Below are 10,798 nucleotides of genomic sequence, written 5' to 3' on the forward strand. Positions count from 1 at the left end.
GTCACACAACAAGTGTCCAAGGCAAGATTCAAACTCAGGTCCTCCTGACTCCAGGGCTACTACTTTTTCTACTGCACCATCTAGATAGCCCTCCCTTTTCTTTTCAATACAACTGACTAAAGACCTATCTATTTTATTGTTTCTTTAAAGACCCAACTCCTAATTTTATTTGTCAATTCACTGATTTTTTTGTTTTCAATTTTGTTAATATGTTCTTTGATTTTTAGAATTTCTATTTTGTGTTTAGTTTTACTTTTTAAACTTTGTTGCTTTTTTTAGGTTTTACTGTTGTTGTTGTTGCATGCCCAATTCATTGATATCTTCTTTCTATTTTTTATTAATTAAAGTACTTAAAGATTTTCCCTTATGACTCCTTTGGTTGCTTCCCAAATATTTTTTGCCATTTTCTTTGATGAAAGTATTTATTGATTCTATATTTTGTTCTTTGTCTCACCAATTCCTGGGAATTAAATTAGTCGTCAATCAATTTTTTCTTCAAATATTCTTTATTGAATATAATTATTAATAATTTTTGTAAGTAAAGGATATGTTTGGGTTTTGTGCATTTGTTTGTGAGGCTTTTCTGTTTCACTATTTGGCCAGTTTTTATAAATATGTAATATACTGTTGAGAAATGTGTGCATTCTTTTCCATCCCCATTCACCAGAATATGTCATATTCAGCAAAGATACATTCAACTTTTCTAAAATTCTATTCAGGTCCTTAACTTTTTCTTATTTGTCTCATTTGTTAGATTTGTCTAGATCTGAAAGAGATGCATCAGCTGTCTACTATAGTTTTACTGTCTATTCTGCCTTGTAAATTATTTAGTTTTTCCCATGTATTTAGATGCTTCATCATCAGTGAATATATATTAAGCACTTATTAAGTAATTGTTTGTGAGGCCTTTAAACATAATGTGGTTTCCCTGTTTGTTTCTTTTAATGAAGTTTATTTTTCCTGTTTCTTTATCCAAGACCATAATTGATATTCACTTTTATTAGATTACCTGAAGCATTGCATTTCATATAAGATGCTGTTGAATTTTACTTTGTTATCCATTCTGCTATTCTCTTTCATTCTTATGAGGTTTCTGAAGGGACACTTGTTTCTTCTCTCCCTACTAGAATATAAACACTTCATCCTTGTTTAGCCTAAATACCTCTAATGTGTTTATCTTTTTATGTTCTTTTGACTCTTATGTCTGCATTTCCTAGTTTTTACTCAGTTCTCTACTCTTTTCATCAAGAAAAAAGTTTAGAAGCTAATGAAATAGAATTTTACTAAAGGTCCATTTTTCTTCTCCCTGTAGGATTGTACTCAGTTTTCACGGATAAATTATTCTTGGTTGTAAGCCTTTATCTTTTGCCTTTTGGAATATTCTGTTCCAGGTTTTCTTCTTCTTTTAGATTACTGACTATCAAATTTTGTGCAGTCCTGACTATGGCTCCTTGATAACTGAACTGTCATTGTGCGTGCTTCTTTTTTTCATCTTTGACCTTGAAGCTCAGGATTTTTGCTGTGATATTTCTGGGAAGTTTCACTTTGGAGTTTCTTTCAGGAGGTGATCTGAATGTCTATTTTCACTTTGTCCTTTGATTCTAACAAGTCTGATTAATTTTCATTCATAATTTCTTGAAACATAGTATCCAGGCTTTTTGTTGTTGTTGTTGTTGTCAATTTCAGGTAATCTGATGATTCCTAGATTTATCTCTCCTTGTCTGACCTTCCAAGGTTAGTTGTTTTTAATAGGGGATGTTTTACATCTTTTTTTTCTTCCAGTCTTTTGATTTTGTCTAATCACCTCACGGAGTCATTATTTGTCTTGTCCATTTTTATTTTCAAGGATCCTATTATTGGGTAAGGTTTTGCACCTCCTGTACTAATCAACCTATTCTCCTTCCAAGTTTTTCTTTTAGAACTCTAATTTAACTTATATAATTTTTAAATTTTGCTATATTTTTTTTCCTAAGAATTCTAGCTAACTTTGTGGTCAAGTGACATTTTTTCTTGAGTCTTTGCTTACATAGATGTTGTAAAGTTATTCTCGTCTTCTGGGTTGTGTCTTAGATGTCTCTAGAGCCTTAATATTTCCTTATTATTTGTGTCTTCTTTTGTTTGTTCTTTTCCCAGCCTTACCTCTTGAACTAGACCTTTGTATCAGGGAAAGGCTTTACACACTTCTGTAGGGCATAGTGGGCCTTCTTTGGTTCTCATTTGTAATAATAATAATAATAGGGGAGGCTAGGTGGCACAGTGAATAGAGCACAGCCCTGGAATCAGGAGGATGTGAGTTCAAATCCAGCCTTAGACGCTTAACATACACACACAAAAAAACTAGCTGTGTGACCTTGGGCAAGTCATTTAACCCCCATTATTCTCCAAAAAGCAATAATAGTAATAATAGCAACAATAGATAGCACTATAAGTTTTTCAAAGTGCCTTATATGCTCTCTCCTTTGATACAACAACTTTTAGAGGTATTTGAGATGTTATCCTTAATTTACCAATAAGGAAACTGAGGCTGGGAGGGTCTAAGTAACTTTTTCAGGGTCACACAGTTAGTAAATGTCTGAACCAGGAACAGAACTAGGTCTTACTGACTCCAATACCACCTTTCTACCTCAAATTACCTGGCATAGCTTCTTCCCAGTATCAAGTACTTTGTTCTTCAAGGATCTCAGGAGTAGCTCAGGTCATTGACCTTCAAACTTTCAGTGCCCTATGCAAGCTGACTTAGGGCTTGATCTGATTACTTACCTCCCAGTCTAACTCTGTAAGTACCAATTTGGGTTCAGGGTCTGTGTTACATAGCTTCAGACTGGACTGTGGTCAGAGCACCAATAGAAAGCTATTGGCCCCAGCCCCTGCCAACATCTTGAAAGCCTGCCCTGGTTAAAAGAAATAGAAATGCAGGCTTACTTCAGGTTGATGCTTCCTACCCTGGGTACATGGCTACAGGCTACAGGCTCCAGCCACATTCTGTCTCTTAGAAGGCTCAGCAACCCCAATTTGGAGTCAAAGTAGAACAGTTTTAGGCTTGCCCCTGGAAATATTTTTGCTGTCCTTTCCTGGCTGAACCTTCTTTCCTGAACCCACAAGCCTCCAGATGTTTCTCTCTACTGACATAGACCTTTTTCCAGAATCCACTAATTTCTCCCTGAATTTCTCAATCACTGCTCTGTCTAATGCTCTTCCTTATCTTTGCTGAATTAGTTATATGCGAGAGCTGGGCTGCATGCACTGCTTCCCCTTACTTTGTCATTCTTGATAGTCATTCTATTTGGAAGATTTCTTAATAAGTTAGAAAAGTCTATTTCTACTTTTTAATATGTGCAATTATAAGCAGTTTTTTGTAGGTGACACATCATTCTTGGCAGTAAAAGTTTAGCTTTTAAATGTCTTACTTATCATGATGAGAGGCAGCATGAAATACAAGATAGAGAACTGGCATGGAAGCCAGGATGCCCTTTGCTGAAGTCCTGCCATTGATAGTGGTTTGACCCTGAGCAAGTCATTTACTTCCCAGGGCTCTAGCAACTCAGTAAGACTATACATTTCAAAGAAGGTGCCAGACTGAATTTACAGAGGAAGTTTTCTCTACTGAATTCCCTATACCTATGAAATCACAAATTTGGTGCTTAAACCTAGCTTGTTTACCATGATGGCTTCATGCCACCATTAGTCAATATCTTAAGGTACAATATACAATTATGGTGAGGTTTTTTGCTAATGAATAAAGTATTGATTAAGTAATTATGATGTACAAAGTTCTGTGTATAGTGACAGTGGTTACAAATCTATATTTCAAATAATTTTCTTGATAATTTTTAAATTCTTTTCTTTCTATGATTTGGTTAGATCATAGTTGGTCTAATAATGGTGGCTGATCTAAGGTTCATAATAAGAGTAGTTGTGTTGTTTCTGCCATTTTCTTGTTGTTTACTTGTGTTCACATTATTAGTATTATCTTTAATCTCCAGTTTCTTTCCAGGAACTTTAAAAATCCATTTGTCCATTTTGTGATGGTTAATTTAATTAAAATTAGATGGTAAAGCACAGGTTCCCCACCGCTGGTATAGCCTGTCAATTGACCTAAGTGGACACATGTAACCTGCAGTTTATAGTCTATAATGAAAGAAAACAAACAAGTGAAGATATCACTATCAACCTCTCAATACTATGTAACTCTCACTTTCCTCCCAAGATACCTAAAATACCATACATGACACATGATTGACACACAGATCAAGTGAAGGTACCAGTGTCAATCTATATATGAAATATTAGTAAAGTTTCATTTTTCTTATGTTTTTTAAATTAAAAAATAGAAGTTATAGGTTTTCTTTCCGCACACCAATCGATCATCTAGCACTCTCACCTGGGTGTACATATCTCACTTTGGAGACCATTGGAACATGACCAAAGATCTACTCTGATGCTTCATCTTGGTGTATACCCTGGCATATCAAGGACTATATGCCAATAGGGTACAACCCTTGGTAGGTCCTACACTAATCTGGAAAGATTTTCTATTTCAGCCTGATGATGGGCTGTATGTCTTTCATCTAAGGACTGATCTAAGTTCCCACAGGTTTTCAGGTCACCATCGACTTTTCACAGAGCTATGAGATTTTTGGTCATGGCAACTCTCAAAAATTATAGAATCATAGATTTGAAGTTGGGAGGGGCCTTAGAGGTCTTTGAGTCCAACTCCTCATTTTACAGATGAGGAAACTAAGGCTCAGAAAGTTTAAGTGGTTAAGCTCAGGGTCCCATAGCCAGTAAGTGTCTGAGGCAGGACCCATTTCCTTCTGGCTCCAAGTCCAATGGTCTCTACAACGTGTTGCTACTCAATAATCTACTAAATTAAAGAGGGTTAGTATGGGACTAAATTAAAAAGAGTTGGACTCCCATCTGTAGGAAGAACACCCACACTAATGAAATCACATCTTCACAAAGGACTGAAGTAATAATGTAGTAACGTATTTCTGTCCTTGAGGCTTATGACAGAGGTTAAATGATGGCTACCATATGATAAGTATCATAGATGTTCATAGGAGGAGACACCTCTATGGATTCAGATGGTCAATAAAGTCTTCGTGGGGAATAGGATCAACTGATCAAATGAGATCATTTACATAAAAATCGATTTGTATATCTTTAAATTCTATAGAAAAAAAGCCAGTTATTGGAGGATTTAATGCTGGACTTTTAAAGGTGGACTTTATTTACAGGGGAGAGAATGATTCACGTGGGGAATGAAAGCTTTGATCCAACATTGCATTGTATAACAATGTACACATGGTACATTTAGGGGATGGTGAGTAATCATGTGTGGCTAGAGCAGAGAGAATAAGAGAAAATTTTAGGAAGATAGATTGGGACTATATTGTAGAAAACCTTGAATTCCATGCAAAGGAGTCTCTACTTTTTTCTGTAGGAAATGGGGAGCCATTGAATGTTTTTGAGCCAGAGATTGACATGAAGGCTATATTTTGGAAAGATTAACTTTGCAATGGTACACAGGATGAACTGGATGTGCTGAACACAGAGAATGAGAATAGAAGCAGGGAAATTAATACCTGTCCAGGAAGGGGAAGGAAAAACAGTGACCAGAGCTTTACTGATTTAGTTGTAGGATCATACATCCAAAGCTGGAAGGAACCTTAAAAGGTCATCAGTCCAACTGCCTTGTCATTTCACAGAAGAGGAAACTGAGACCCAGAGAAGATAAGATCACAAAGGCAATTGAGCTAGCTTTGGCTTTGGAACCTTAGTCAATATTCATTTGCTGCTCACTCCTTTCTTTGATGATGCTATTTTTCCAATATTGTATGTAGCTCATCTTTGCTTATTTAACTTGTTCTTAGGCAGATTTCTCCCTCCCGTTCCATTTTCCTTTCAAAGCCTTTTTGATCAGATTTGTGAGATTTCAGTCAAATACTTTCTTAACAGTCATTTTCAAATCCAGACCCAGTCAAAAGTACAGCTTAAGCCATGACCCAGAAATCCAAAACTAAATTCTCAGACACCAACTTAACTAACTATTTACCTCACAAATCTACCTTTTAGGAAGCACCTGCCTTCCATTGCCAATAGCTTGGAATCCTGGGTATTTGACTGAATTACCTAGGAATACTATCTGACCATGGTTGAGTGACATGAATTGGTAGGACCTAGACTACTGAATGGTAGCGCAGTGAATAGAATGTCATACCTAGAGTTGGGAAGATTCATCTTCATGAATTCAAATCTGATCTCAGACATTTACTAGCTGTGTGACACTGGGCAAGTCACTTAACCCTGCTAATCTCAATTTCCTCATCTATAAAATGAGTTGATCTTGGGGGTGGGAGGTAGGGGAAAGACGGGGAGAAAATTTGTAACTCAAAATCTTGTGGAAATGAATGTTGAAAACTAAAAATAAATAAATATAAAATGAGCTGGGGAAGGAAATGTATCTTTTTTTTTAAATTTTTTTTTAAATCGTTCCTGTATCTTTGCCAAAAAACAAAAAACAAAATAAAACAAAACTAAATAAGGAGAATGATAGTAACTACCTCCCTGGGTTATTGTGAAGATCAAATGAGCTGAGAAGAAAGGACAGAAACAACTGAACAACAACAGAAGCCTAGAGACAGTTAAGTATTCCTCAAGCACCTACTATGTGCCAGTCACTGTGCTAAGTGCTGGGGGTATAAAGAAAGGCAAAGTGCAGTGCCTGCCCTCAGGGAGCTCACAGTCTAACGGGGAAACAACATGTAAATAACTGGATATATATAAGATATGCACAAGGTATGTGTAAGGTAATCTCAGAGGGAAAGGCAGAAGTAAGTGGGAGGCCAGGATTTTCAAGTGTCTGCTAGTAATCAAAGGAAAGCCCTAGATTCCAAAGTTAATGGGTTTCCTATTTGTGAAGAGGCTGATTTCCTTCAGGTGGTGACTCACTCTGAAGGGGTCAGGCTGCAAACTGAGGGCCATTGTTGACAGGAAGAGGGGTAAGACTTTCCTTTCTTCAGCTCTGCTCCCTGGGCACCCAGACAGCAACACACATCAACAAATAACCAGGATGAGCTCTCCTGAGCCTCATGAGAGACACACCCCACCCTTACCCCATCAGTGAGCTGGACAGCACATCACATGACATTGTGAGCCTGATATCACCAGCTGGCTGGTGAGTCAACAGTCTGCTCCAGCAGAGCTCAGACATGAGGGTTATGGGGGGCTGCAGAAGAAGGAGACCCCCTTCCTATGGCACACAACCTAGCTGAATATAAAAGACCAAACACAAATGGTATAGATATGTAAATGTCCCAATGCCAAGTGCAACAACTAGAATGGGGTGTGTGTGTATATTGGTTTGAATGTGTGTATATGTATGAGTGTATGATGGTACAAGTGTATGATTGGTATGTGTATATGTAGGTAAATAGGTAGGTAGGTTTGTTATGTAATGACATTACCAATTGATTTGCCCATGTAGGTGGGTAGGTATGAAGGAGTGAATGAAGAGATAAGAGCTGAGAAGGCTTCCTGGAGAAGGTGTTTTGAGAACAATTTTAGGGGAAAAAAAAGGGAGGGGATAGCATCTCCAGTTATCCTGATCTATATCTTGACACTGGACCCAGGTGACTCCAGGGGAGAAAGTGAGGCTGGTGACTTTGCACAACCCTCCCTCACTTAAATCCAGTTCGTTTGCAAGTCATGGCTTCACCTTCCTGAGGCCATGGTCCTCTTTGAGAATGAAGGACAGAGAATAACAACAAGAAAAAGTGAAGAAGGCAAATCACAGGATCCCCAGGGGACCATACCCTAGAATTTGAGAATAAGATCAAGAAATGTTCACCCACACAAAATGGATAGGAGTAGAGTCAAAACACTACCTTGTGACTTTGGACAAGTTGCTTAATTTCTATGGGCCTCAGTTTCCTCACCTGTAAATTTGCAGATAGATACCCCCAAAAGTTCAATTGCAAATTAATTGTTTGAGACTGTAAATGAATTTTCCCATTGAGACATTCTATAAATTATGGTTAGGGTTAGCCAACAAAAATCTATATAAAACAATAATGTAGGCCATGGGAACATAGATGTAAAGCTAGAAAAAGTCAACAGCTTCATTTTACAAAAGAGGAAACTGAGGCAAGAGGGGTCAAGTGAAACTTGTCACAATACTGATGAAATCATAAACCTAATTACGTTATATAGCAACGTTTTTATGGGAAAATATGGTCTGACAATTGCTTTGGAATGCCAAGACCATCCCTCTTCCTGCTTCCCACACCCTGGCCATGGGATCAAGACTACTTTCTCTCTATCCCTCCCTTCTTACCTGCTAGGCATTGAGAGTGGGAACATCACTGTCTCCAGGATATATAGAGGTAGAAGTTGTTACGCTGGTCTGGGAAGAGAACTTCTACAGGGACCAGATGGACTGATAAGTAGAGCAGATAGGGTGTAGGTGGAGGATAGGAGGTAGAGAAAGCATGGTGTGGTGGATGGAAAAGCTGTCTAGGAGCACAGGCTTAGATGGCTGTATGTCTTCTATTCCTAGGTGGTTCAGTGGTTAGACTACCATGCCTGGAGACAGGAAGAACTAAGTTCAAATCTGGCTTCAGACATTTACTAGCTATGTGACCATGAGCAAATTACTGTCTGCCTCAGTTTCCTTAACTGTAAAATAGGGAGAATACTAGCATCTATCTCCCAGGTTTATTGCAAGGATCAAATCAATTAATAACTGTAAAACACAGCACAGTTCCTGGTACATAGTAAATGCTATATAAATATTAGTTATTATTATTAATTATGATTTCCTCCCTTCTCACCATTACCACTTGCTCCTGGTGCTAGGAGAAGGACAGGCTGTTGTTTGTCTCTAGTAGTAGCAGAACAGGTTTTTCCTTCCCTGCCCCCTTGTCTTTTTGTCACTAGTTCAGAACCAGCTTTGATGACTGGCCCTGGTGGGAAGGTAAGAAGGTGGAGGGAGGAGGAAGAATATTGGCCAAAGTGCTATGGGTCTGGCCTGTCAAGAGGAAAGAAATGGGAAATCCCCAGGAGCAGGCAGCTGGAGGAAAATCATGGCCATTTTTATGTGGCAGTCAGAAGCAAAGGGACTGTTTGCAGTTGTAATCCCTTTGAGAGTAATCGAACAATCCAATTCTTTTATGTACAAATTATGTACTATTCTAGGTAAGGAAGAAGGGACTAGGTAGAGTGGAGAAGGAGTGAACACAAAGATAGAAAAACTAATACTGGTCCCTACCCTTGATGAGCTTATATTTGCCAGGAAGGGATCTCAGATAAATATAATTCAACATAGGAAGAGATGGGGTAAAAATTCAAAGTGCACTAGAAAAACTGGAAATGGAAGAAAATGGTTTCAGCTGGATCTAGGCAAGCAGAGGTGATGCCTGAATTAAATCTCAAAGAAAGAGATCAATTCTAAAAATGAGAGAAAGAAATGCATTCCTCCAGGATCAAATGAGGTAGTATATGTAAAAAAAAATGCTTTGCAAACCTTACTCTATAAATGGTACGTGCTGTTCCAGGTATGGGGGATATTTACTCCAATTTGGGGAGGCAGGAGGAAGCATATTGGGAAATGACTTAGTTTGGTCTATCTGGAATGTAGAGTATGTGTAGAGTAATTTGAAAGATGGTGGTTTGGCATCAGATTATGAGGGTCTTCAAAAACCAGTGTGAAGATTTTGCATTTTTTTTATAGCGGCAATAGAGGGACGACAGGAGTTTTATCGTTTGTTTTGGCATCTCTGGGCAGGAGGGATTGGAGAAGAGAAAACTAGAGATAGCAAGGCCACATGGGAGGCTGAATTAGGTAAAAGGTAATGGGGAGGTCTACACTTAATAACGTCAGCTCTCTTTTACTGGTCTCCCATTTCCTCAATGATTTCTTGCAAAATGTAGTCAAAAGACCTATTTTTGTAGCTGAGATCAGCCCTGTGACCCTGGGCAAATCATATATAACTTTTTTGGGCTTTAGTCTCCTGATGTGTGAGATCATAAGGGGTTGGACTAAACCATGTATTAAGTGCTTACTATATATCTGTCACTGTGTTAGGTAATGGGCATCCCTATACAAAAGGTGCAACTGGCCAGTTCTCAAGAAGCTTACATTTTAAGAGGAGCTGGCACCTATTTATAGACATCAGGAAGGAGTGTTTTGGTCAGGGAAGTCACAGGGGTGGTTTGGAGTCACAGGAAACTGATAATAATAGTAAACACATAGGAGTAATAATAAAAGCTAACATTTCTGTGCTCCAGGCCCTCTGTTAAATGCTTTACAAATATATAGATAAGTGCTGTTATTATCCCCCCTTTACTAAAACTAAGACACTCTTTGTGACTCCATTTGGAGTTTTCTTGGTAAAGATTTATTTGTTGGAGCAGCTAGGTGATGCAGGGAATAGAGCACCAGCCCTAAAGGGAGAAGGACCTGGGTTCAAATGTGGACTCAAACACTTGACACTTATTAGCTGTGTGACCTTGGGCAAGTCATTTAACCCCAATTGCCCTGCTTCCCCACCAAAAAAAAAAAATGTTTGTTATTGTTCAGTCACACTGTGATGGAAATGTAAATTTTTAAGATCTTCCCTGCCCCTAGGCTAAAGTGCACCTGGAGCCTGGGGTGGAAGGCTTGTTTTTCAGTAGATACTTTTTGATTGGCCAGTGGGTCAATAAGGTTGTTACATTCTCTGAGCCAGGAGAAGGCTATATAAGCCCTGATGTGTAGCTTTGTTTTGGGGGCTCACTTTGAAAAGTGTTCTGTGATTTG

At 38.3% G+C, this 10,798-nt stretch overlaps 1 long non-coding RNA gene across 1 annotated transcript in view; it reads left to right on the top strand.

The window, feature by feature from the left end:
- Positions 1 to 8,913: 8,913 nt before the first annotated feature.
- LOC138162178 (uncharacterized) overlaps positions 8,914 to 10,798 on the top strand; it is a 10,894-nt gene continuing 9,009 nt past the window's right edge. The window contains exon 1 of the long non-coding RNA XR_011168569.1: positions 8,914 to 8,974. This is a non-coding gene — a long non-coding RNA (uncharacterized lncRNA). The remainder of the gene's footprint in view (positions 8,975 to 10,798) is intronic.

Source organism: Petaurus breviceps, unplaced genomic scaffold (genome assembly GCF_028583685.1).
Source record: "Petaurus breviceps papuanus isolate PSGF00001 unplaced genomic scaffold, PetGlider_PUasm1.0 186, whole genome shotgun sequence".
Classification (NCBI taxonomy): Eukaryota; Metazoa; Chordata; class Mammalia; order Diprotodontia; family Petauridae; genus Petaurus; species Petaurus breviceps.